This window comes from Crocodylus porosus, unplaced genomic scaffold (assembly GCF_001723895.1).
Source record: "Crocodylus porosus isolate Cpor-Errol unplaced genomic scaffold, CroPor_comp1, whole genome shotgun sequence".
Classification (NCBI taxonomy): domain Eukaryota; kingdom Metazoa; phylum Chordata; order Crocodylia; family Crocodylidae; genus Crocodylus; species Crocodylus porosus.
Window position 1 is genome coordinate 1,754,532 of NW_017728919.1, and position 27,544 is coordinate 1,782,075.

At 59.3% G+C, this 27,544-nt stretch overlaps 1 long non-coding RNA gene across 1 annotated transcript; it reads left to right on the forward strand.

Moving 5' to 3' along the window:
* Positions 1-367: 367 nt before the first annotated feature.
* Positions 368-25,999, forward strand: LOC109312335. Its single transcript, XR_002101791.1, has 2 exons — positions 368-1,489; positions 25,415-25,999. It is a non-coding gene; the product is annotated as an uncharacterized LOC109312335 (long non-coding RNA).
* Positions 26,000-27,544: the final 1,545 nt, after the last annotated feature.

Genomic DNA, 27,544 nt, shown 5'->3' on the forward strand with positions numbered 1-27,544 from the left:
GGGAGATAATCTCTTCCTTGCCCTGTGCCTCAGTTTCTCTGTCTGTAGAGCAAGACTGGCAACATGGAGCAGCTGGAGGCTGCCAGGCTCGGAGGCCCGTGGCCTCATGTTTGGGGAGTGTTTGAGGCAGTGACTAGAGAAGGGCAAAGCTCCTGGCCTCTTCCCCAGTCTTGCGACACCCAGGAAAGGGTCTGAGGGGCAAAGGCAGGCCCTGTTCCCGGACACCAGCCTGCCTCTCCCTGAGGAGCAGAGGCATCTGTACACACCACGGCGTTCGATCCTCGCTAATTTAAAAGGCCTGGAAAAGCCAAGTGCTGACACGGTGCAATGTGCTAGGAAGCTGCGGCTCGCGAGAGGCAGGACGCGGGGCTGGGGATCGGGGTGTCTCGGTTACGATTTTGCCTCTTGCCTGCTCTGTGACCCCGGGCTCATCGCTGCTTTCAGCGTGGTCCAGCTGTATCCCATTAGCCCCGTGTCCTGGCCGGTCTCCGGCGCTTGGTCCCTGCGTGGCATCAGCTGGACCCGGCACTCATTCTTTTTCAAGCTGGTGCCTTGAAGGCTCTTGACCAGCTGCCTCGTTTCCCAGCCCAGGGGTGGTGTGTGCAGCCCGGACCCTTAGCTAAGGCTGCCAAGCACTGGGGGGCCATTTTGCAGGTAAACCTACAGCAATTTTCTTGCACCTGGCGAGGAAGGACAGATTCATGGCCAAGCTGGAAGAGCTGGGATCGGTTTTCGGCTCTGCCCATGTTTCATTTTTGATGTCACTTAATCTAGCCCTGCCGTGCCATGGGGCATAGTGATCCATCACGTGCATAGCCCCTCTCTGTACAGCGCTGGGCAGCAGGGGCCCTTGGGTGCTGGGGGAATGTGGGTGACGGGCCCATGGCACGTTTGAGGCCGCACGCTCTCTTTCAGGACGCTGCTTTACAGTCTCTCTTTTTTCTTTTCCTTTAGTCTTTTGCAGAAAAAGGAAAAACCCTCCTCCCAATCCATGCATCGCAGCCACTGCTACTGCCCGGGAAGCGGGATGGAAAGACACATGCCTTGCTAAGGGGGACAAGAGCGAGCCCGGGAATGCACAGGCTTTGAAGGGCACGTATCTGGGAAGATTGTGCTCCTCCGGGAGGAGATGTGACCTCCAGCGCCCTGCACGCACATCAGAGCTGGCTACACGCCTGAGTGCAGGCAGCAAGATGCCCGATCCAGCCTTCCCCAGGAATGAAGGGGGCGCGGGGACAGACACCAGCCTACTGGTTTCCTTGCAGAGACGAGTCATGCCTCCCCGGGCCTGGGGCAGGCTGAACGATTCTCACCCTGGGGCAACGGCCTGGTCAGGAAGAGGCTGTCTTCTGCCTGCAAGGCTTGGACTGCCCGGCTTGGCTGCACGGCTCTGAGGCAAGGACGAAAGGCTGAGGGAGCCCGGGGTGGAGGATGCTCCCAGTCGTGTCCACATGGATGCTAGAGGCCCTGGGAGCCTCCCGCAGAAGAGGTAAGCACTGGCTTTTCTTACTTCCACTGATGACGTGCTGCTCACGTGCCCCCACCACCAAAGGCTGAGTCCGAAGCCGGGGGAGTCGCTGAACAAACCCCCCTCGGGCTGCTTCCTGGGGACAAGGACTGCTGCAGGACAGCGCGGGCCAGGGATGGGGGCGAGGGGTTTGCAGGAGTGACCTGGGCTCGGACTGGAGCACGGGACCGAACGTCGCCTTTGGGAAGCCAAGGATGCTGGGAGTCCCGGCCCTGGCTGCAAGCGGGACTTAATTCAGAGGGGCCCGAGCCTTGCTGCAGCACCTGGCCAGGAGCGCGGGTCCGCACGGAGGACTCGTGCGCGTTGTCCGAGGGCCTGGAGGCTCCGGTCTTGGGCGGAGGCCCCGCGGTGCTAGGGGCTGTTCAGAGGCAGCGCAGAGAGAAAGTCCCTGCCCTGAAGGGCTGGCAGGCTGAGCACAGGGCAGCAGGCGATGGCTGCAGATGGGTAGCGAGGTGTCTGAGCACACCGGGTGGGTTTCCTGCCCCCCTGGCATCTGGAGCTCTGTGAGCAGTGCAGCCAGAGCGGTTTGGGGCTTGGCCGTGGTTTGCAGGGGGCGAAGGAGCCCGCGCCAAAATTTGGCTTCCTGGAGTTGCCCGGGTCGGCCTTTTGTGAGTGGCATCACTTGCTTCCCAGGGGGTCGGGGCAGGCCTGAGGTCAAGGCCAAGTTTTGGGGCTTGATCCTGGGCTTGTCTGAACTGGGCGTAGGGGGGCGGTGAGGTGCCCGTTCCTTATGCGTTTCAAAGGGAGGTGGGCACTGATATTGCTTAGGGCCCTTTGGCATCCTGGAGGTGGAGGAAGAGTGGGGAAAAGCCCCCCGGGCACAAGTGCTTCAGCGACAGCTCCACCTGGTTTCCCCTGCCCGGCTAGTGCTTGCCCTCGTGGCGGCCAAGAGGCGAGCGGGCTGTGTGAGGTGGACACAGACCACGCCGTGGCTGTCAGGTGGTGATAGCCACGTCAAACCTCTCGGGGGTCCCGGCTTTGCACCTCAGGAGCAACCGGGCACCCTTTTACCCTCCGCCCTGGAGGAAGGCCCTGCAGCTCCGGTCAGTGCTGTCACTGCCACCGGGCGAGGCCTTCCTGTCTGCGTCGTGGGTCCGTGTCCTTGGGCAAGAGTGTCTGGGCAGGGCTGAGGTTTGATGGTGGGCGTGTGGCGAGGATCCAGCATCTGCAGCTGTGAAGAAGAGAGACCCGATCGGCGTGGGCTTTGCTGCACGGCACAGGACGTTGCTCCTGCAGCTGAGGGCAGGGGACGGGGCTGCACAAACGCCGGCTCGCAGCAGTCCCCACCTCTTCTCAGCTTCGGGCCCTCGGAGCCAGTACAGAGCAGCCTCGCACGCCTCCAGTTATGGCACCCAGGTGTGGGTTCGCCTGCGTGTTCAGGGGAAAGGTCCTGCTGCCCCCTCCTCTCCTGCAGACTTGCCCGACCCTGCTTTAAAGGGGGGTTTCCCCCAGGACCCGGCCCCCCGGGGCAAGGGGGTCCCAGGACGCAGCCCGGCCCTGCAGTCGGTCTGCAGAGCATCACGCTACCGCACCCGCACCGTGCCAGGAGGGCAGCCAGCCAGCCCGGGGGAGGTCACGTGGGCAGGTCTCGTGGAAGCCTGCCATATGGCAGCTGTGCCCCCCGCCCCCGTGTGTCTGCTGTGCCCTAGCCCACCGCCCCTCCTCGCCTGCAGCCGCTAATCCCGCGTCCGCTCGCAACCTCTGCTCCTCTGGACGCTGGGCTGGGGAGGGGGCACTGCTGCCCGCAGGACAGGGCCAGGTGTGGGCGCCAGCACCAGGGGCTGTCGTGCCACCGACTTAAAAGCACGGCCCCGTTGGCTTTGCTTTGCTGCATCCATTTCCAGCGACGGGCCTGCCCAGTGCAATCTTCTTTCTCGGCGTGAAGAGGGGGCTGGTTTCTCCCCCCCGTTCTCCCGTGCGGCCGGGGCGGGGGGGCTGGAGTGAGCTGGGCGTGCTCCCGGCTGCCCAGCAAGTAGGGCGCCCGCAACAGATGCTCGTTGGCTGCACGAGATGGGCGAAGCCATCTTGTGCCTCCCCGGCAAGCTGTAAAATGGCCGCCTGCCCCACCCCGGTGTGGAGCGCGGGCGCGAGACGCCATCTGCAACGCTGGCCCCCCATCCCGCTTGGCCTTTTTATGCAAAACGGAATTAATTAGATTTGAATATGGTAATTAAGCCAGCCAGCTCTCCAAGACGATGAGTTTTGTTCTTTTCTTTTCGCTCCGGTCCCCCCTCCCCCCGGCCCGCTCTCCCGCCCCACGTACCCTCCCTGCATCCTAATTACACGACTCGCTGGGGAGGGCCGGCGCCTCCTCCCGCCTCGTGGCTGGGCTCCGTCCTGTCTCAGGGACCCCCACGCCACGCCGTTCCCGTGGGCAGGCTTCTCTCGGAAATGCCACGTCTTGCCCGTCTCCCCCGTTGCCCCTGCCCTACGTGCCATGTTCACAGCCCCGCCCGGCTTGTTTCAAACCATTTGGTGAGTGGGTTCATCTGCTGGATTAATCATTGTCCTGAACGGCCTGTCTTGGAGGAGCTGGAGCTGGTGGGATTCTCTCGGCCTCGGTGCTTGCACGCTCATTGACGGCCGCTGAGGTCCGAGCTGGGGTCCCCAAACGCCCAAGTGCTCAATGTCCTTTGGTTGCCCCTTGGGCTGCTCTGGGTGCACGTGCGCTCAGAGCCAGCAGCTGCAAGCAGAAGGAGGCCGGCGTGGGCAGCAACACGGGTGTTGGGTGCCGTATGGCTGGAGTGGGACAACTATTTCCCCCAGTTCAAAGCAACGTCCGCGGTTGTGGAGATCTCTCCCTTGAGCCCCCAACAGCCCCATTTTCCTTGGGTTTTCTCCCAGGTTAGTTCCAGCGTGGGGGATGGAGCTGTCCCTAGCTCTGGGGGCGCTTGTACACATGACGAAACGTGCCTTTTGCGTGGCTTAATGGCGTGAGCAGGGCAGCAGTAGGGTGCGATGGGCCGGGAGCCGGGGTGATACCTGGGGAAATCCCGCCCCACGTTGGAGGGCAGTCTGTTTTTCCCTGGACTTCAGCCAGGACAGGGTTGTTGTCGGCAGGCAAAGGCGGGAAGCCCTCTCAGGATGTTTTATAATCAGGGGAGGGACGATTCAAACCCTTCCTCTCCCCGCCTTTGCTAATATCGTCTCGATCCAACTCTCCTCGACCCGGCGTCGCTGCAGTTTGTGGGTGCACAAGGGAGGACACAGCCGGGCACTGCAGCTCTGGGCCCCTTGGGGCGTGAAGCTTTTAGGACAAAGTTGTCAACGGAAACAAGCTTTTCTTCCCGAATTCCCCCTGCCACCTCCCAGGGTTGTTTTGAGGTCGGGACAGGTCATTTGCCCTAGTTCAGGGACTCGTGCTTGGGCGCCGCTGGGAGCACAGCCTGTGCCTCGGGCCTCAGTCTCCCCCATGGTCAGTGCAGCACTTTTGAGCCTCTCAGCGCTCAAGGAGAGGTGGGGAAGGAAACGCCAACATTTATCATATGAGGGGAGGGACAGGCCCCTCCTGCGGCTGAAAGGCGGTGCGCGCACCGCACGGACGAGGAGGCAGGTCCCCATCGCCTCTCTCCCTTCCACCTTGGCACCAGGCTGGGCGCGGCTACCCGGGACTTCCCACCTCTCGGGCGCAGCCGCTTCCACTCAGGGCCTGCAAAGGTTGTCTCTGGGGGCTGCAATCAGGGCACGCCCCCAGGACAGGCAGGAAGCCCCAGGAGAGCCAGCGCTGCCCCTTCCCCTTGGGCTGCCCATGGTGCGGGGCAGGCAGTGCTGTCAGCCCTTTGCGAGGGCGGTCACGAGCCGGGTGGTGCCGGCTGCCTGTGCTTAGGCAGCTATTTTGGGACGTGCCAGGATGACGCTCCATCATGCTCTCGCTTTGTCGGAGGCGGCTGCAGCGGGTGGCAGAGGAGGAGAGGTTGAGTCACTTGTTTTCCCTCCGCCGGGGAGGTGCCGTGCCTGGTGGCGGGACGTGGGAGGAAGCCAGGCAGGCAGGACCCAGCCGCGCCGCCCGGGAACGTGCTTGCCACAGGGAACGGGGCTGGCCACCGAGGGCCCAGAGCCTCGCTGGCGTCATCAGACGCTTGGGCGGGTTAGAGAGGTCTAAGCCCAGCGCTGGAGAGTTCGGCCCAGCCTTGCAGTGGGCCCCTGGGCCCCTGTTGCACCCGCACCGAAAGCCCCTGCCCGCTCCCCACCGGAGGGGACGTCCCCTGGCAGTTGGGGAGCGCTGGCTGCCTGCCGAGAGCCGGCCAGAGGCACTGGGCTGGATCCGTGCTCTCATTCCTGCCTGGGAAATGGTAGCAAAGGAGGCGGAAAGTGCCCCAAACCCCACCCTCCAGCTCCCTCTCTTGCTTGCCGTGGCTGGAGATGTGCCCAGGGAGGTCCTAGGGGGCCAGGGCTTGGACCCCCCAGCTTCTCCTGGGTGCGCGCAGGCAGAGCATTTGCTGTAGAGGGGCACCCACCCCCAGGGAGCTGGGCGGTGACGGGGGAGCAGACAAGGAGATGGCCTGGTGCTGACCAGAGCACTGTCCTGGGGCCCAGGAGACCTGGGGTTTATTCCTAGCTGTGCCACAGACCCCCTGATCTTTTCCCAGCCTGTGCCTCAGTTTCCCCCTCTAAATACTCACTGGTCTTTCAGCCATCTACTTTCAGGGCTGCTGCATCCATCTGCTGCCAAGACCTCCACTGTCACTCCTGGGCCACGTTGGCATCTGTGACCGTGTCGGTAACAGGCAAAGCAAGGCCTGTTTGTGGCTTTGTTTGAGCACCTGCGAGTGGCTTGGCCCAAAAGCCCCTGCCCTGGAGAGCCTGCGACTGGGGCTGGGCTCTGTGCTTCGCTGCAGGGCACAGGGGCTGGGGCGAGCCCCTGCTGGCGTCCCGGCCAGAGTTCAGGGGTGTTTAGATGCAGATGCAGGACTGAAATTGGGTGGTGGTGAAACAAGGAGAGCTCCCCCTGGGAACCCAGGAGGGTAACGGTGCACACATCCACTTGCACGTGCACATGCGTGTGCCTGTGTCAGTGCCCTCCGGCGGAGGGAAGCCAAAGGGAAGAGGTGTGTGTCATAGACCACAGAGTGCTCCCCTCCGATAGGGATTTTCCTGGCGCGCGGCTGCGAGAGGCCCGTGCTATGGAGCTCGAGTCCTGCGGCTGCTCTGCAGCCTGGCGCCGGCTGGCAAGTGCTCAGCGACTGCAGCTGGTTTCTATATTTGTGCCGCACCCCAGGGAGCAAACCCGCGGAGAGCCGTGGCTGCAGCAGGAAGCCTGGCGGGGGGGAGGGCTCCCCCCGAGTGCCGAGGCTCAGCCGACCGCTTGTGTGCGCCACGTGCCAGGGTCACAGGGCAGAGGTGGCTGTCCACCTGGTTCCTTCATGTAGCAGCCCAGAGGTGTGCACCCCCTTCCCTACCCGGGGGTCTGGAGAGCCCAGTGGGGAGGAGCTGGAAGGGGCTTCCCCGTCCTTCCTTCCTTCCTTCCCAGCTGGCTGCAGCCCGGCTCGGAGCGGCCCTGCGCTGCAGGGGCGTGCGCGGGCTCTGGCCTCGAGAGATGTCCAGCCCTCTAATGCAAGCTGGCACCGGCCCCGAGGGAGGGGTTATCTCCTGACTAATCTCAGGGGATGAAAGCCCCCGACTTTCCAGCTGAGTGCTGGATGTGACCTACATAGCCAGGCTCCGGCTAAGACCCCCTGAGCCGCCGCCGACACCCGCTTAAGGAGACAACCCTGGCCTGGCTCGCTGACGTGCGCTAGGATCGCTGGGCACGTCTGAAGGATGGCAGCCTGGGCTGACCTGCTGGGCTGTCAGTCACCAGGGCTGGTGCAGGCGCCCAGGGCGGGGAAGGTCCCCGGGAGCGGGATTCACAGAGCCACGGAGATCCTGAGGGGCCCAGCGCGGAAGAGGGAACGAGATGCAGCTGTGGCAGAGTCCATCAGTGACTGGTGGGAGCAGGGGCGAGTGCCTGGCTGCCTCCTCCTGCACCCTCCTGTGCCCTGCCCTTGGGGGCACAGGACTGATGCCAGCCACGCTGGGCACCTGGAGAGCTGCTGCAGGCTCGCTGCATGCCCAGAGCGGCCCAATTTGGTCCTGCTCCACAGGTGATTTATATGCAAATGATGCAATTAGCTTTGAGGACTATTTGCAAGTGATCTACCTGTGGTCAGAGCTCGGGTGGGAGCCTCTCAAGCGGGGGTGAGGGACAGAGCGGTTCGGGGTGGAAGGGCGTGTTCCCGGGTGTCGTGGGAAGGGGAAAGTGGGTGTTTAGAGTCCACTGGAGAGGGTGGGCTCAATCCTGCCGGGTGCTGAGCCTCCCATGCTGGGGGTGGTGGGTGGGGACTAAGGACCGAACCGTAGCCTGTGACTGCAGGGCGGGGGTCCTGTTACTTGAAGATTGGGACGCGCTGTGCCCGGTGCTGCACAGAGGGAGCCCTTGACCCGGGGAGTCCCTGGTCCACTGAAGGGAGAGAGGAACAGGGCACGAGAGCCTTGTTCCAGAGGCAAAGGGTGCAGGTGATGTCCCGTGCAGGCCCCAAAGCAAGCCATCAGGTTTGGCCCACAGGGGCTTGTGTGGGGCTAAGCCCCATGACGACACAGAGACCCGTCGTGCATTTGCACGTGGGCGCCGGAGAGCGAGGAGGGGGGAAATGAAAGCTGAACGGAGGAGGCTGCACGGAAAACTGCCCTCCCCCGCCCGCCGGCTCTCCCGACAAATGTCATTTCCTTTTACTGATTCATGAGCCAGTCCCGAGGCCCCAGCAAGCCTGCGCTGACCCTTGTGCCGAAATGGGAAGCGGCCTTCGCTCAAAGAGAGCATCTCCCGCGCAGGCAAGAAAGCAGAATTGGGCAGGGTCGGGGGTCCAACACTCGGGTAGCTGCATGAGGCAGCCGGAGTCTGCCCTGGCTTTGCATTATTAGCATCTCTGTTGATCTCTCCCTAGACCCAGAGGTATCCATCTACCCACCCACCCACCTCTGGATCCTTTTCTGTGTGTCCAGCTATGTACAGTCATAGATTTCATAGATTATAGAGTCGGAAGAGACCCAGTGGCTCATTGTGTCCGACCCGCTGCCCCGGCAGGAAAGAGGACCGAGGTCAGGCGACCCCAGCCAGGTGTAGGTGGTGGCAATCTTGCCTTGCCTTGAAAATGTTCCAGATGACCCAGATATAACACCCCTCACCTGCACGTGACTGTCACCACAACGGGTGTATTCCTGCGGCTAATTTGCTAACAACACTGTGTTTGAACATTTTATTACACGACTGGATTGTGGTAGAAGGCTGAAATTTTGCCAGGCAGATGGACACAGATGTGTCTAACCACAGCCCGTGGTATCTACGTACTGCGCCGTCCTGAGCGTCGGTGGCTCTTGCTGCCATGTTGCCCCTGGATGCGCGCGTGTAGATGTGCAGTACCGTGGGTGTATAATGGACCGTCTGAAAGTAGGTGCCTTTTGTATGGGCTGTACACTGCACGTGAGTGCAAGGTGCTGCACGTGTGTGCGTATCTGCATGGGCGGATGTGCCTTGTCTTGTGTGTGTGTGTGCGGCCTACAACTCCGTGAGCACGCAGGGATGTGCACACGCATATTTCCTCTAGCCACACAAACACGCCCGGGTCCAAGCGCATGTGCAATCAGCCTCCCAGCCGCCTGGCGTCAGGCGCTTTCGTGCATCTGGGTGGAGGGGATATTTGGTATAATGGGCGGGGGCTGCATGTCGCTAGGGTCCCTAATTAACTGGCACAATGCGCATTCGTGCAGCTCCAGATGCCAGCGACAATTACCGGATGCTCTTTGTGCCCATGCCTGCTGCTCAGGATCTCTTTGTTAGCGAAATGGCGGCCAGGTTTCTTCCCCCGCCCCCGCCTGCCCATAGGCCATGGACCTGTCTCAGACAGTCCGGGGGAAAAGCAAATCAGCCGTCGTTTGCATATTCGGAGCAGGTGGGGGCCCATATGCCTAGGATGCACCAGACAAAATTAGCCCCTATAATCATAATCAAATGTGCATTTATGCTGGGGGGAAGGGAAAGGCTGGCAGACAAGCTTGATAATTATGAAGCTCAGCATGTGCACAGCGGTTTTGCGACAATTATGCCTAGCTCAGCAAGCCGGGAAGGATGCTTGTTACAACAACCCTCCATCTCCAACCCACCCCCTGGTAGCTCATCCCCGGAGGGATGTGCTAGATAGAAGGTGCCATCTTATTTCCTCCGTGCAATCCTCCCTTCGCAAGGGAGCGTGCAAGGAGGGAGTGCGGCTCGTGGGGGGGGGTCGCGGGGCTTGCACTCGCCCCCGGCGCGATGCCAGCTGCAGCGTGCCATGCACCAGTTTATCACCCACCACCTTTCACCTCCCCCATGTGAACTCCACCGCAGTCCCGCTGTAGCCCCTTCCCACCTCGCTGCCCACTCGGCCTGTCGGGAGCTTGCACGAGGGTTTGCTCATTGCTCGTCCTGCCACATCTTCCCTGTCCTCAAGGCCTCGAGTCCTTTCGCTCCCGGATTTGCCCGTGCTATGGGTGCAGAAACAATTTGGGAGGTGAGGTCAAAGTGGGCATTCACCTCGCCCCACCAACGGCCATGGTGCCGGCGGCGTCTCTGCAGAGCATCATCCCCCTATCCAGGGGCTGGAGCCTTTGCATGAGGGATTTTAGTCTTGCCGCACTGGGTACAGAGCCAGGCTTGTGTTCCCTTGCCCAGGCCATCCCCAGCGCCTTCCCCCCTTTCTGTGCGGCTGTATGATTTCCTTGTGTCTCTTCGGGGGACTTGGGGTGGGGGTAGGACTGGCCTCACTCTCTCTTCAGTCCTTGCAATGACTGCTGCGTCTGTCTTCTGCTGTGGGGGTGGGAGGAGATGACAGTCCAAATATATCTCCAGACGCCAGCGCTCGGGGGTCCGTGTCATGCAGCATTTCTCTGAATGAGCCCTCCGGACGGGGAACGATCACAGAGCTGCATCTCTGCAGCAGTGTGCGTGGGCAGCGGTGTGTGCGGGCACACGGGAGCCGTGCAGCAAGCACGTGCCCGTGCCGTCCTCGCGTCTCGGGGAGCGGCACAAGTCTCGCTCTCTGCTGTGCCAGTTGGGCTGGATGGGTGGATTGCATTTCCCTTTTTGGGAGCTACCCTTCTGCCCTTCCCACGCTGGGAGGAGCAGGACTTCCCCCCGATGCTCAGCCCTGTGCTTTCGGGCCTGAGTGCCACGAGGATGCGGCTGTGCCTTGTATGCAAGGTGCTGGATAACGGAGGGGGGGATCAACTGGGAGACAGGTGGGATGTGGAAGTACCAAAGTTCTTGCTCTCGATCGAAGCGCCAGGGGATGTAGGTGTCAACGCACCAGGTCCTTTCGGGGACTGGCTTGCTCCCTGCAGTTGGGTGTCGGCGCGAGCAGCACCTCTGGTTTTCAAGTCCTCCCTCCATCACGTTCCCACGTGTAGCCAAGATGCTCCTGCTTTCCCCTTCGTTCGCTCCGTTCCCGCTTGGCCATGAACCAGTAGGTCGCCCTGTACAATCCACGATGCACTTGGCTTTCCAGCTATCGGTTGATTATTTGATTAGCCTTTGTGCTGTGTCATTAGCCTGCAGTTCCTGTCACATTGCCTAACGGCAGCAAGAGCAAGTCAACTCACGGGAAGCCTAGCATGTATGCAGAAGTCATGGCAATGCCCGCCAGTCCTGCACTGCATTGGGCAACTATGCTGTAATCTGAACAGGCAATGGCTGTGCCCCCTTCAGTGAAGCCATCCAGCCTTCCGAAGCCAAGGGGCAGCTGCTTTGGGAAAACCCGCGCTCTAGGACAGAGACTCACTCGACCAGGGCATCGCATAGGTCAAACGGGCCTTTCCTTTCCTTGGCAGCGCTGCGGCAGGACGCACACGAATGTGCAGAGTGACCGAATGCCTCTGCCCTTTTCACCTTCATATTTTGACCTGCTGAGAGGGGGAAAATCCCAGCTGGTGTGTCTGAGGAATATTGCTTGGTGCACATCAGCGGTTGCGTTTTGCAAGATGCAGAATAAAAGCCAAGTGGCAGAAGCGTTGGCGAGGTCCTGCCTGCTGTATCCCACGGCCCGTGTGGAAGGCTGGTGCGAGGTCCCTTTTGATTTAACCCAGTGGGTTTCAACCTGCGGTCTGCAGAGGTGCTGCATAACAGCCCCTCCATGGGGGTCTGCACGCTATGTCTAAGGGGCTTGCAAAAGATGACTGCGATCAGTCGAAAATGCGTGAATACCTACACTTACAATTCAAAGGGGTCCATACCTGCACTCAAATTTCCAAAGGGGTCTGCAAATGAAAAAAGGTTTAACCAAAGCAGCAGGGTTTCCATCTCCTCATCAACACCATGTGCCTCTGACACGGGTGTGAGAAGATCCTAGCGCAGCTCCACTGTCTAACGTGGGCCTGTGCTGATTTGCACCATCCAAGGCTGTACATCTACTCCTGGCTGAATTGTGCAGTGCCAGGCCTTCCCCCCACAAAGATCCCTTTGAAATGCTTGGCTGGATCCTGCTGGGGCGGGTTTGCTTCCCAACAATAGCCAAGCCCATTATTTCCTTTTTTTTTTAATAGGGGAAAAAAAATTGTTGCCAAATAGTGGACTCTGTCCTGACAATCTAGCTCCTTGGGTTTGCATGCAAGTGTTCAGACAGAAAGCACCTACCCCTTCCTCCGGTAGGGAACAGAACCACCGCTGCCTCAACCAGCCGAGCAGCTGCCAGTTCAAACCACATTGAAATTGGACTATTCTCCACTGGTAGTTTCGGTAAAAAAAATTTAAAAAACTAAAATAAAACAGAAGAAGGAGAAATCTAGTAAATAAATAAATCGGATGAAACAGCCAGGAAGGAGAGAAGCAGGGAATCAAGGCTAGAATTGCTGAAATAAAAAGGATTCAGTGCAGAATTTTTTCTTGGCTTGAATAACAGTGGTACGGAGCTGAATGATGCATCCCGAATGGCTCTTTAGGTGGGCCAAATCCAAATGCCTCTGGAGTCGGTGGAAGTGCTTCAGGTCATTTAAAAATGGAGAAAAAGCAGGAGACGCTGCCTGGAAGCCTCTTTGTGGGGCTCTTGGGCTGCCTTCCCTCTGCTAACCAGTGAATCTCAACTGTTTCAGGCTCCGGGCATCCCCTGTCTGACCCTTGGAAAATGCCAACTTTTTGGTTTTGCTGCTGCTGCTTTTTTTTTTTTTTTTTAAATCTCCCCTTGGTGAGGGCCTGGGTCTTTTTGCTGAGCCCCCGCCTGCTTTCCTTTATTCCTCTAACAAAACTTTAAACAATAAGCATCTGGGAGGGGTTTCCTTAAAGAGATAAAATGCCTTTTCAATTTAGATAACAGCGATTTGTCCCAGGGGCATCCCAGTAGTAAACTGCCCGTCTGCCTGGGACCAGACCTGAGTGCCCTGCCAAGCCCATGGCTGCATTCATTTCAGGGAACTGAGGCCTGATTTTTCTCTTAAACCCTTCTGAAATTTCCTCTTAACATTTTGGTCATGTTATTCCTGATTTAAATCAGGATCTGTTAAAAGAGACTCATGCCCCAAAACATAGCCTGACTCCTACACCGATTCCCATGTACTGCACAGCATTGCTAATCCCAGCGATGTGTCTTTTAGACAGCATCATTTAATTGGGGATTTTCATTGAACTGCAAATGATGCATTGATAGAAAGACTATGCTGGGCAATGAAAGTATGAGAGGGGGGCAAGACAGAACGCGACACTCGACTGTCCTGGGCAGTGATAATAGGACGTAAAACCGGCAGAGCTGTTTCAAGCCACTTCTTATGGGAGGGCCCAACTGAAATGATCTGTGCGCCGTGTTGTTGTGCCACCGGTTGTAGACTCACGCTCCAGTCTGTCTTGGCTGTTTTCCCTGGTCAGAGTAAAGCTGGTTATTGGAGGGTTGAAAGAAACCATTGAATTCAGATCGTATCCCAAATGCCCCCTGGTTTCCAGGCCAGGAGTCCTTCGCAAGCTCCCTCCCTGCCCCAAGCCGCCCGCGGCATCGGAGAGGTCCATTCGAGGTGCCGTGTGCCTACGTTGTACGCACCGAGTCTCGCATTCGGCCTCCGCGGGTTGCCCTTCACCGAATGCGGGTGCCCTCACCAGGGTCAGAGCAGTCCAGGGTTTATTGTCTTGCTTTGTACCTCCTGATTACTCTGGTGAAAGGCAACATCTAGCTGCGTGGTCTTCTCCAAACCCTCCCTGGTTAGGGGCAGCCTGGACCTCAGTCTCGCTTCCAGCAGTTGTTCCCAATTAAGAAGCCGGCGCTGAATTTTCCTCTTCCTTCCCTGGGTTGTGTTTCCATTGACTGTCTTGCCCACGCGGGGAGAATTCCAGCTAGCGGATTTTGGGGGTGGGGGATTTCGGGTTTTGTTGTCGCCTGTGCCTTTAAAATTCTCCCCCTATTTTATTTTATTTTTTTAAATGTTAAATTCTCCTAGATGGCCTCATTCTGAATGAATGACTCTCCGGCATAAAGAGTCTGAGCCAGTGTCCGTTGGAGTCAATGGGTGTCTTTCCACCGACGTCAATGGGCTTTGGAACAGACCTCAGATTCCCACGTCTGAAAAGGAATCCGGCCAGCAGATTTCACACATCCCCATTCTCTGGTGCAGAATAATCTTAAAATGGTCCTTGTTGCTGCCTGGCTGGGGAGCGGAGCTTTTCTTCCCCTTTATTTTTTGTTTTAATTGATGGGGGAATTATGCAGGGAGTGGAAACGCAATAAAATAAATCAGGAGCATCCCCTTGTAAGCAGAATGTCATTGTTGCGGGTTGTCTTGGAAGGAGCTTGCAGTATTTAGGGGATGCAAGAGAAACCTGCCCGGGTATATCTGCCATTGCTTTTTTCAAAGCTTGCCTTTCTTACGGAGCAAGCTCGAGCTGTCACTGGTGGGTGACGCTCAACGGAGGCACGTTCTTCGCCCAAGCGAATGCTATCAGAGGGGTTTCCACTGAAATTAAGTCTCGGCCGCAGCGGGTCAACGGGCTAAAGAGCAGCAAGTCTTCGAACGATAAATTTGTGAATTCAGGCGATCTCGCCAGGGGTGCTGGGCAAATTCTGCTTTTCTTCCAGGGCAAGGGGCGGGGGACGGGGAGACGAGACAGAGGCGGGGGGAAGGTGACAGTGTGCTCCATAAATATTATAGTGTAACTTCTCTGCATTTTTGGCTGGGCCGGGTGATGGTGGGACCAGACAATGCCCGCATTGAGCTGTCAGGCGGTGGCTAGACAGCCCAGCTGTTGTGAATGGGCTGCGCAGCGGGTGAGAGAGGACCCATGGGTTCAAGGTCAGAGGTAACCCCTCATGTATTATTCAGCCGAGCGCCTTCACTTTTGTCCATAAAACTAATAAAGTTAACTCGCTGTTCCCTGCTGAACGTACCGACTGGCTGCCTGTGCTGATCCAGAGGCCCGAGAGCCCGGGGGGAGATGCTGGGGCTGACAAAAGCGCAGGTTTCCTCCCCGTGCGCGCGGGCACGCATGCTCGCAGGCACGTGGGCTGCTGGTCCAGGGAAGCAGCTCGCCTGTCACATCCGCCAGGCGCCGAGGCCAAGGCCGAGGCCAAGGCCAGCCCTTGCTCCCACCTGGGGCTGCTCGTCAGGAGAAGGCAGATGACTAAGGGCTGGGTGTCATTGGCCCCATTTCACAGACGGGGAAATTGAGGCATGGAGCATGAGGCGACTCCCCCGAGGTTGACCAAGCCCAGATCCTATTCCTCTGTCCACTGGGTCATGCTACCTTGCCACAAATGCAAAGAGCTGCACGTCCTTGGGCTGAAGGCAAGAGCCCGGGGAGCAGAGGATGAGCAGTGTGAACAGGCTCAGGGCCAGGCATGGAGGCGATTTGTGAGGTCTGGCTTTTCCCAGGTGCCCAAATCCCACAGATTCCCCTTGCCCAAGGGAAAGGGGAAAGCCCCTTCCTCCCACGGTGTAGAGGCCTCTTCCTCTTGGACTTGCAAACTCTGCAGCCCGCAGCCGAGGGACCGGTGCTGCCCCAAGCCCGGCGGGAAGGTGGGTCTACGTTTACAATCCCTTTGCCCGAAGAAGGGCGTTTGTGCCCGAAAGCTTGCATAGAACAGTATTTCCAACTATTCAGTTGGTCTAATAAAAGAGACCGCATCTACCCCGGGAGCCTTGCCTGCCGTCCCCGAGGGGAACTGCAGTAGCCTCAGAGGCGTGAGAAGAGGGTGAGGTGGAGAGGGCTGGGCCGCCAGCCAGCAGGCAGAGACCCCAGCAAGGGCCTTTCTCGTGGCCGGCTCACGGCCGTGCAGAGGTGGCGGTGGCGTGGCTGACCCCAAGCGTTCAGAAGTCTGCAGACACGTGCGGTCGGCTGGAGAACGAGCCCACGGGCTGCGTTTCGGACATCCTGCCTGGGTTTGCAGCCTTTGGGGGCCCCTTTCCAAAGCTTCTCCCCACCACAGGGCCAGGGCCCTTTCCCAGTGGAAGCTGAGAGGCTTACGGACCCATGTGAACATCGCCCCAGGGCGTTTGAAAGCCCCCCGCAGCGTAGAATGGGGGGGCCTGTCTGCAAATCCACGAGGGTCTTTGGGGAGAGCTGGGTTTGCTCCGCAGGCTGTGGGGAGGGCTGAGCTGTCTCTGTGCGGGCTGGAACGGCCTCCCCTGTGCTACCGGTGGTGTGAGGGTGTCTGGACCCTTGGCCAGGGGGTCTCTCGAAGTAAGATCCATACAAAGGGATCTAAAAAAGTCGAATGAATACAGGATAGGATCTACAAGGGGCCAGCGTCAAGATCTGCAGTGGCGGGGGGCATGTGTGTGCTGCTGAAGCCAAGTCTCGGTGCTCAGAGCCTATTGCACACATGCCTGTGCACGCTCATACACCCCGCACACCTGCCCCAACACTGTCCCCCAGCCTGGCATGCGAGTGCTCTGCTCCCCGGCTGTGCACGAAGGCCGTGACCTTGTTGGGAGGTGAACAGCTCGGGTCCATCCCCAAGCAGCTCATGGTTTCTGCACCTCCTTGCCCTACCGATGCCCCGTTGGGATGACACGGGTGAGGTGCTGGCAGCACAGGCGTGAGTTCCTCCCAAGGTGCAATTTGCCCGCGGAGATTAAAAATCTTCCTTGCATGGAGAAGCAAAGGAGGTATTCTCTGCCTGCTCCCTCGCTGCTGCCTCTCTATCAGCAATGTCTCTCTGGTTCACAAGCTGTAGCACCAGAGATTGTGCCCCGTCAGGCAGACCATGGGCAAAGGGCTGCAGTGTGCCAAAAACAAACTCAGCCTTAGCGACCAGCGTGGAGCTGCGGCTGGGTTAGGAAAGTGTGGGTAGCCCCATTCTTCGGATGGGTAAAGCGAGGCACAGCACCGTGGTGCAGCATGAAGGACACTCGGAAAGCCAGGGGCAGAGCTGCGGCTTGAGCCCAAGTGCCCTTGTACTCCACGGACCCAGTCCCTTAGCTGTCCTGATTACAGGGACGACTAAGGCAGTCTCGGGGCCTCTCTTGGTGACCATCAAGGCGAGCAGGACTCGGGGGGAAATAGTCCCCATGGCTTCTCTCTTCTGATTCCCTTCTGGCTGCTGTCAGAGCTGGGAGATGCCAGGAGCGCATTGTCATCTGCTCTTGGAGAGGGGCCCGCGGTCTGGTGTCCCTCTACGCCTTGGCTTGCCTGTCTGTACAATGGGGTCATACGATTTACAGGGCAGGGGCTGACCACGGATCCGCTGATGTTTACGAAACCTTCTGGGATCCCGGGCGGGATGAGCTGCAGGGTGCAGTTACTGTTTCCTCCCTCCGGTAGCAGGTCCTTGGGCTTGGCAGTGGGTTTATGGGTAAGGATGTTGGGGGGTGGGGGGACTGTGCACTCCGGCAGGGTCTGGGGGCTGCTGCTCTCAGCTCCGTTACTGTGCAGGCACGTGGGCAGCCCGGCGCCCTCGCAGCCAGGAGAGCCGTGCCCCGGCCCAGCGCTGTGTGAGACCCCGTGCTTCAAGCGCTTGCTTCAGTCAATGGGACATAATCATATGCTTAAAGCTGAGCGCACGCTCAAGGGCTCACCTGTACTGGGGCATTAATGTTCCAGAGTCAGCGCTGGAAACTGCTGGGAGAGTGACAAGGAGCAGAATTGCAGCCGACAAGCCACTATCCAGTCCTTTGGTTTGACTTCCCCCGTGCTGGAAGCACTAGGGCTGGATTCTCAGTACCCCTCGTTAAGCTCCAGGTGCCCCTCCTTAGACTCCAGACACCCTTCATTAGACTCAGGCTCCCCTCGTTAGACTCCAGGCACCCCTTGGAAAATGCCAGCTCATCATTTTCACCTGCTTTTTGACAACGGAAAAATACTAGAGCAATTCTTCTATTGCAAAGACCCCAGAAAGCCCACAGCAGGTCAGCGTGTTTTTAACACTCTGGATTCCTATGGGGAATCTCTCAGTTTATCTCGTTAATCCTGTTTGCACACCTAGCCGTGCTAACATGTCACAATACCCTGGAAAGGATCTCAAGGCACCCTGGCCGAGAATCACTGCAGTAGTTGCTAAACCAGCCCCTCACCTGGCTTGGATTGCACCAGCCCCTCCGTAAAAACCACTTCCCTATTGCTCAGCTGAGAAAGGCTTTGGCATGTGCTTAGCTTCAAGTGTGCGAGCTGTCCCACTGAAGGCCGCGGGGCTGCTCCTGTCTCTGAGTGTTGTGTGACCTGGTTCTGGTTTGCATTAGCATGCTTTTATGCTGTGGCAGCACCCCCAGGCTGCAAGCAGGTTGGACCCGTTGCATCAGGTGCTGCACAAACGGATGGAGAAGGCAGCAAAAAAATGTGAACGTGCAAACGGGGCAGCCCGTGGAGATGCTCCATCCAGCACTCACAGAGATGCAGTAATTCAGCATATTTCTCACAGGCAGTTTTTCCTCTCAGATAACAGGGTCTCATCCAGTTGGGAACAGCCAGCAGGGAAGTGCCAGCTCAGGAAGATTTTTTTCATGTTGTTTTTTTTTTTTACCCAAAAAACTCCAAGCAAATTCTGGAGCTTCTCAGAAACTGGATTTTTTCCTTTTCCTTTTATATTTATTTTTATTTTAACATATGCGGCGCCGCTCTGGAGGTTTCTTGTCTGTGGCCAACGAACCCGAGGGGAAGCCTGTGTCGGCGAGCTGCCATGGGGACTCAGAGGCTGTGAGACTTAATGCAGTGTTATTCTTAAATGCACCTTCGCCACCCATAAAATGCAATTAAAAGAAAGAGACCGAGAAAGCGATTGCCTGTCCCCTTCCTTGTGTTCAAGGACAGGCAGAATTCAATGTGATTTCAGCTCCTTCCCTGCCACCACCCCTGCACTTGGCTTAAAAGCAAGGAGGGGGAGCAGGGGGGTGGGAATGGCGCTTTCTTTCAGTTCATAATCAAAATATTTGCCGTCCTGCGGAATTCGCCTTCACATCTCGTAGAAAAAGAGCCTCGAGCTGCTCTAAAAGGAGCCTTGTCCTTCATCTGGGCGTTGAATGGGAGCCTCTGGTCACAGGTTTCATAATGAGGCGCTGGCAGCACAGAACTGAGGGGCCGTTCTTCCAGCCCTTTGCTTTTCTTCTTCCGAAAGCAAGAATGCAAAATAAATCCCCCTCCCCGGCTCCTTCCCCCGACGGGCACGGCGCTATTGTTGGCGTGCGAGCGCGCAGGGACTCTGCTGTGCTGACGCCTGGGCCGGGGCAGCTGGTCTGGGCAGGGATAACCCGCGGGGAGCAATCTGCACTTGCCCCTCTCCATCTCACCCCACGAGGAAGAGGAGGGAGCAGGTCCATCCTCTCCTGGGCCCGTGTAGCCAAGGCCCGCAGCACTTCTTCCCCCGAAAGCCTTTTTCAAATGTGGGGGGAACCGCACTTTGTATGGTTTCTACTTGTTTTCGCCTTTTCATTCAACCTTTTCTGGCGCCCTGGGCACTTTGAACCCACGCGCTGAAGCCGGCTGGGTTAGAAGATGCTGTAGGGATTGAACTTGCTGCCAGGGGCTTGTTCACGGGCTGACCTGTCCTGTGCTGGCAGGTGTCCTCAGTGCCCCGTGACGAGGGAAGCTGGCTCTGGCCTGCCCTGCCCTCGCTGCCTCTTCTCACCTAGCGCCAGTCTCCAGAAACCGCCGCTGAAGTTGGTGCGGCAGGTGACCGAGATGAAACGGGCAGGGGCAGATGCTGTGTGCGGGCATGGCTGCAGGTGGGAGAGGGACAGGGATTTCTGTGCAGAGCATCGGTCCCTGACACTGGTCCCCAATGTCCTTCATGTTGTTTTTGAAGGCTCTTACCCCGGGACTTCTTTTTCTAGCTCAACCGGAGGCTAATGATGGTTAAACGAGCCCCCAAAGGTGTCCAGCCTGGGCACCCGCTGGCCCCGCACCCTTGGCCCTGCAGCCTGGCGGCAAAGCAAAACCAGCCCTGCCTCCCGACACTGGCCAGTGACGATGTTTGAACAGAAAATTAGCAGGGCTGTCGCTTTAAGATGTGGCGTTCATCCCACTCGGTGGACTAAATTACTCAGCAATGATGGAGCATTTAGCGGTGAAAGGACCTGATTATATCCCTGTGGGCCCCGTGTTCTTACCTCGGCTTGATGGCGTTATTCATCTGTGTGTGAGCTTCATTGGCTCCAGTGAAAAGCTCCCCCGCGCTCCTCCTCATACGTATTTAGGCAGAGACCCTCGGAGGGCTTTTTGGTGGAGGCCCCGCGTGCTGCTTGGGCCGTGGCGACTCACGGCTCAGCAACGCCGCCGCGGCGCGAGCGTGGAAACCTCCCACAATGCCAACAAAATAGCTGCAAACCAGCCCCCGGTGCCCCGGCACATACATGTGCACATGCTAAGGACGCGGGATGGCGAGGTGTGTCGCTGCCTGTCACATTCACGCTCCCTGGAAGACACTAGTGAAAAAGGGGAGGGAAAAAGACCCTGGGCGAATGTGGAGGGAGGGTGACACAAGACCCATTTGTCCAGGGAACTGGGCCCTTCCACCACCTCAGGAGCACCCTGGAAGAAGCTGGGAAGTGGGCTGGGTCGTGGCCTGCTTGGGCTCAGCTCTGCCACGCACCCTCTTTGTGACCTTGGGTGAGGCTGTTAACCTCGCTGGGCCTCCATTCCTCACCTGTGAAATGGGGTAATGATGCCCAGCCGCCATGGGGCCGCATTATCGGAGGGCCCAGCCAGCTCCTCCTCATGCTGCCCGTCGGCCACCCTCTGCTTTCTGCAATGGCACCGCGGGACTTTTAAAAACTTTTTTGTGCTGAAAATGGCAGCTCTTGCTGGGATGGAGGATGCTTGCCTGGGGGCATTCAGACCCCAAGATCTCCAGGCTTGGGCTCGCAAGGAGGATGCCCGCCAATGGATCTGGGAGCATCTGAAGCCCTTGGGTGATGGGACTGAGCTGGAGGACGCTCGCCGGTTGTAGTGCCCCACGCGGCGCTTGGAACGATTGACTTTCTGCCTGCTCCATCGATAGGATTTTCGGAATGATTGAGTTCTGCTCAGATCGATATGATTTGGCTAATTTGACTGGGATATGAAATCTATTTAATAAATATATATATTTCCTCCACTGGTGCCAGCCTGCCCAGACCCGCATGGGCCCAGCTCCATGTGCTGGCACTGCCCGGCGTTGCTGGATGCTGATGGTTGCAGTCAGGGTGGAAGTGGCTCGACTGCTCCTCCCAGCACGCTGGTGGCATGGGCTCGCCAGCCCTTAAGCCTACAGGGACTTTGTCACCTCGCAGCAGACCTGTTCTCCTGCCACCCGCTCGCAGCAGCTCTGTTGTGCGCGCCGCCCTGCCCAGACCGCTCTGGCCACGGGAGCTAAAGCCGCGAGCAAAGGGCCCTGAGCACAGAGCCTGGAAGGAAAGCATCCTCCGCCCAGGAGCGCTCTGGGGGTGCTCGCGGGGCTGGAGACGGGGGGTGAAAGAACCCCCAGGGCAGAGTAGGGCACCAAGCCCTGGCCACGGAGGGACGTGTCCTCACGGCCTCGCACCTGGGAACCCACTCCAGCTGCTTCACATGAAGGCAGGCTCCAGGTAAAGGAGGGGGATGGGGTCGGAGTAAGGTGCAACTGCTGGTGACTAGTTTGGGACCGGGGTTCAGTTCCCTGCTCATTCCTTTGCAGCCTTTGGGATCTTGAATGGCATTTGGGTGCCAGAGGTGCGGGTGGGTGGCTAGCAGGGTCTTTGGGACCCCCCAGTTGCTGGGCGTGGGTGTGCGGGCACTTTGGCGCTGGGGACACACCTCGCAGCCCCCGGGGCAGCGCCTTGCAGGGAGACCGGGCGCCCCGAGCTCTCGCCAGGCGGGGCGCAGTGAAGTGAGGTGACTTGGCTGCGGTCGCGCCGCTGGGCAAGCAGCAGAGGCAGAAAGGAGAAGCCCAGATCCAGACTCCAGGCATCCTTTGCCCCGGGCTCTGCATCACCCGGCTCCCCGGAGCTGGGGCTGGGACCCCGAGCAGCCTGCCTCCCCTTGATATAAGCATTTGAGTGCCCGGCCTCGCGCCAGCCTTGCAGCACGCAGCAGGCGGGGGGTATCGGCCCTTTATCCCCTTCCCCGTCTCCCAAAACAGCTCCTCTCCCCGCCCGGCCTGGTAGAAAAGGTCCCACGTCTCCATTCTCACTTGCTCAAGTGCTGGGCCACCTCCCAAGCTTTTGGGGCTCTTTTCCTGATGCAACAAAACAGCAAGGAGCACGTCCTGTCAGTAGGTATCGACAAGTAGGGACGGCAGCCTTGTCACCAAGTCCCCAACTCAGGTAGCTGGTGCCGGGGATGGAAGATGCCAATCCCAATCCTAGTCCCAATCCAGACTGCCCACATGCCCCCTGTCTTTATAACGGGTCGTGCCAAGAGCCTGAATCCAGGTCGTGGAAGTCCAGAAGTGGGATTAGGGATGCAGGCTTGGGCCATCTGGGGCAGTGACCCCAGTCCGAGCAGCACGGGAAGGGGAGCGGAGTTCAGGATCTGGCCTGCCGCTGCAGGCCCCCGCCCCCACCTTCCCTTGGGCCTGCAAGGGGATAGACCCGGCCAATCTCTCCCCCCTTGGAAGTAAGAGATGAATACAGCAGGGGCCAAGACCTGGGCCCCCCCTCGTCCAGTCTCAGCCCCCCAGCAAAACGCATTCATCCTTTCTCATGCAAAACACTGAACCCAGACACATCGCCCACCCCCTCCCCTCCTCCGGCGAGCCACCTTCTCTAAGGGCTCCGGCCATTTATCTCGGCTCCCTCCCACCCCGCAGGTTCTTCCCATTGCCGTGCCACACGCATGTGCACGCACGCGCATGCACACCCGTGCTCACGCGGTAACCCACAGCCTTGGTAACAGACTCCGGTTCCCACCGCCGAGCGGGGAGGGGGAGCAGGGAGGAGAAATTAATCCGCATGGAAATGTATTTAAATGAATTCCCTGGCTGGACTCTCAAGCTGTTTCTGCATCCCAGCGCGCCCTGGAGAGGGGCGGGGGCCGGGGAGGTGGCAAAGGGGGGCCCAGAGCAAGGGAGAAGGGAGCGTGGAGGAGGCAGCGCTGCCCCGAGATTTTGCCACCATGGCAGTTGATTCCCATGTGGAGGAATCGTCGCCATCGGCATCGTCGGACCTGGCTGGGAATTTGTCAATGGGCCGCCTTTCCATAGGCCCCACCCAAAGCTTGGCCCGTGAAAGAGTGGCTTCCCCTAAATGTTGGACAACCTTGGAAATGGCCCAGATGTTTGGCTTGGACGTTTCCAGAACGACAGATCCCACCGCCCCTGCTCCAAGCAGCCTTTTGTTTAAGGATGGCCAGGTTCTGAAAGCAGTCGTGGTTTCAGAATTCCCCACTTTGGGACGGGGGAAATTTCCCCGAACACAAAAGACCACGGACGGAGAGGCCTCGAGCCCCTAGCGCGGGGTGCCAGGAGGAGCCAGAACAAGCCCCTTGATGCGTAACTCGATGATGGCCGTGGTGCCAGGGCAGGCGGGCACAGGCACGGGGCAGTGCTGAGGTGTCCTGCCCGGGCAAGGTGCAGGACATGCACCTGCTCTGCTCCGGGGACAGAGCAAACTCCCCCTCGGGGCCCACATCCAGGCCAGACGCTCACCGGGCGCGTGAGCACCGGCACCGGGTCCTGGCCTGGCCGGCTGTTAGCTCTGCCTGTACAGCCCCAGGCGCAGTGGCCCCGCTGGACAGGGCCATAATAGATAGAGCAACCAGTCCACCTCCCACCTCAGCAGTTCAGTCCTCCCCGGCGCCCCCATGAAATCGTCCCTGTCTCCTCCACACAAGGCTCCTTTGAGGGTCTCTTGAAGCACGGCCTCCGAGCGGTTTTTGTCAGGTGGGAGAGTGAATGGCGCGGAAGAGCCGGAGCGAAACTCAGCCAGGATTTGAGGAGAGGAAGGGAGCCTGGGGTGGCTTGGCTCCCGAGCTGCGTTGATGCAAGGCTGGGTCCTGTTCCTGCCCCGGGCAGGCTGAGCAGGCAACAGGTCCAGAAACAAAATATTCCCGCAGTTCTGGTGTGTCCCCCTACTCACACACACACACACAGGGCACATGCATGTGCACGCTCACGTGTGCACACATGCTCCCTTCCCTTGCAGTGTCAGCGATGCTGGCCATTTCGCTGCATGCTCCTCTGCACAGCCCTTGCTCGGACCATGCGCCCTGCCCAAAGGCAGCACATCTGCAGTACCTGCTAGACAGATGCTGCCCTGCACCGAAGGGGCCAGAGCCACATCCTGCAGGGAAACCTGCCCCAGCGCAGGCTGGGCTCTGGATCCGGCCCTTGCCATCCTGCGGTGACGCCCCCACAAGCAGAATAAGACCTTGTGCCATTGCCAGGGCTGCAGCACGCTGCTCGCGTCCTCTGCCAGGCGTGTGCGTCCGCCGGGGAGATCTGTCAGCAGCCAAGCAGTTAACACCCTCGCGGCAGAATCTCTTTTAATGCATTGACTCTTCCCACTCGCTGCCGACACCTGACCCGCGGCCACCTGCACCGGGTGAACGGTGCATTTGTAAATGACGATTTCCCATCAGTTGAATTAATAAAAGGGGGATTTCCGTCACCGGCCCACAAGTTCAAGGTAAAGCATAAAATCCATTATGAGCAGCTCCTTCTCCTCTGCCTGGCTCCGAGGAGGAGCGCCTGATTGCACCAGCCACTTGCTGCAGCGCGGCAGGGCTGCGCTCATGCCTCTGCTCTTTAGGCTGGGCAGGGGGGGAGGAGGATGAGTCTTGCAGGGCTTTTGCCGTGGGAGGGGGCAGAGAGACCTGAGATGTCTGAAGGGAGCCGTGAACGGCAGCACGCCAGGCCGCTGACCCAGCATTTCTTGGGGCTGCATCTGCGTGAGCTCACCTGTGCCAGCAGCATCTCTAAGAGGGGGGGCAAGAGCACGGCACCACAGGCATCGACCCTGCCCGGGGGGCAAAGCAGCCCACAAGGTGCCGTGAGAGGAGCCAGACAACCCCAGGGCACGTGGCTTGAGGCAGACAGCCGTGGGACGCCCCCGCTGAGACCCTGAGCCTGTTCCTTGTACCATGCTTGCAAAGAGCAATTTTTCCCAACTATTTATTGCGTCCAATAAAAGTTCTCCCTTTTACCCAAAGGACCTTGTCTGGGCCTCGTGCAGGCATTTCCTGGGGCAGGCTCTGCCCCGACGAGCCGGCAGTCAGAGCGGGCCAGACAGCCGGAGCCTGTGGCATCGAGCTGGCTAGAGTGACGGCTCCAGCTCTGGCTCCGGCTGTCAGACCGGGGAGCTGGCTCCGAAGGGCCTTAAACTGCGTTAGGAAGGGGCCAGCTTCCCCAGGGGCTGAGCACCTCGGGCTCCTGGGTCCATGCAGGGATGCAACAGCCACGTTTAGGCTGCTCTGGGCAGCGGAGGCCAGGATTTGCCCCACAGCCGACAGGGCTGCTTGCCTGTGAATGCACGTGCGTGCCAGGCCGGTTCACTGAACTCTCTCCTTCTGCTTGGCAGGTGGTGCGACCTGAAGCTGTGGAGCTGGCTACCCTAGGAAGCTGAGCGGACAATCCCGGGCTGAGACCCGCCAGCTGCTGCCCAAATAAAACCAGGAGCATGTGAAGCGGTGGCGGGGAAGGGGGAAAAGCCGCGCCAGCAGCAGGCAGATCGGTGGTACAGCGCCCCGAGCGGAGCGCCCTGTGCACAGAGCTTCGGCGGCTGCATTGGGAGAGCGGGAGTCCTCCCTGCTGGATATGGGGCTGTCCATCACTTGCCCACAGCCTGGCAGGGCTGCTGGCAGGATTCGAATCCGCTGCCTCCCGGGGGGAACAGCCCGAGCCTCTGCTGTGTAAGCGACAGCCAGGGCTCCAGTGACAGCGACGGGCTCGTTGACCTTTCCTGGGGGCCAGACAAAAGCCCCGACCTCCAAGCGGGGTGTACGGCACAGAGGCAGAGCGGGGAGGAAGCAAGTTCCCCTTCCCCCCCGGTCCTCGCTGGTTGGAGCAAGTGAAGCGAACGGCTGCACGGGTTCTGGCAGTCCCGGCGGCCAAGGGGTGGGAGGAGGTGACATTTAGCTGTGCATTAAAAGCAGAAGTTTGCCAGCGAGACCGGACTCCTTTGTTGATTTATTTGGCTGAAGCTTCTCGCACGGATCTTGCCGCCTTCCCTCGGTGCGTAAAACAGGGCTTGCTTGGTCTGGAAGATGCGGAGAGAGACTAGAGACAGCACCTGTACACACGCACGTCCATATTCCCCCACCCCACGCGCACGCATACCCCAAAGCGGGGGCTCTCGGGAAGCAGTCGGCCTCCACAGTTGGGCCCAGACCGTGTCCCCATCCCAGGGCACCCAGCCCACAGGCACGGAGCAGCCTCCAGGCTGTGCCACTTTGCACCTTTGCCACCTCGAGCGGTTTGCTCCCTGGGAAGAGTGGGTGCCGCGGGCTCTTTGGGGCAGAGGTGCGTCCCCCCCCACTGCGTGGTCCTGGCAGCCTTCCCCTGCCCTGGCTGAGGGGTCCCCAGCACGGGGGGCTCCCCGCTCCTCCTGCCCCCAGGGCAACGCACACGTGAGAAAAACAAAGGGGGGCAGCAGGACACGTCTTGAGCAGGGAAGGCTCCAGCCCCAGAGGAAAACTCTTCCCCTTCCCTTTCTTTTTTTGGCTGGCTGGAGACGTAAAGAGCATGACCATCCCCAGAGCTAATCCAGCTTTAGCCCGCAGCCCGCAGACCACCCACCGAGGGAGCACTCAGCCATGATATATCCTTGATATAGTATAAAACGCATAGAGAGTTTACAAGAGACTTAGGGCTTAGCGGAGCTTCAGCTGGGCGGTGCGGGGACAACGGCTCATCCCTCGCGCCTCTCCTCTCTCTCCCCAACCTTAGATTAGGTTTCTTCCCAGGTTGCTTGAGCAGAGCCACTGGGTCCCAGCAGTGGGATGGGACCTGCAGCTGCCTCCAAAGGGGGTCCTGCTCAGGACGTGCAGCGAGGGGTGGAGGAAGGGCAGACGGTCACCCCAACGTCACACCAGGTCTAAGCCGCTGGCACTGGGGTCCCCGGGATCCCATAGGAGCCTTGGCCACTTGCTCAGGCTCCGTTAAAGCCTTCGTGGTTGCAGAGAAATGCCCCAAACAAAACACCCTGTCCAGGGCTGAGACCCTGGCAGCAAAGACGAGGGCGCGTCAGACTGTTGTTTGGAGGCAGGACTGACCCTGCACCTCGGGGGCTGCTAATCCCGTCTGTGCTGGGCAGCAACCCTGGAGCGGGTCAGGGGCTTCACCTGTGTGCAGCGCCAGCAGCTGCTGGCGGTCTGGGCCCAGCCTTCACTGCTAAGTGCCTAATTGGCAATCAGTTAAATCAATTACCCGAGGGCAGGGGGGGCAGGCAGCTCCCCCAGGAGGGCCTTGTTTGTCACTAGGGCAGGGTGAAGGTCACGGCATGACCCCAGCTCTAATGTGCCCTCTGCTCCTCTGTGCCTCGGATGGGATCTGCTCTGGCTTGGGGACCAGCCCGGCACTCAGGTGAGGGGCTTTGCAAGGCCGTGAGCCAGGAGGCTGCTTTCTCTTGGCATCTCAGGCTTGGAGGTGAGCATGCCCGAGGTCCCCAGGCCCTGCGGCGAGGATTTGTCTGGGTCCGGGCTGGGAGAGA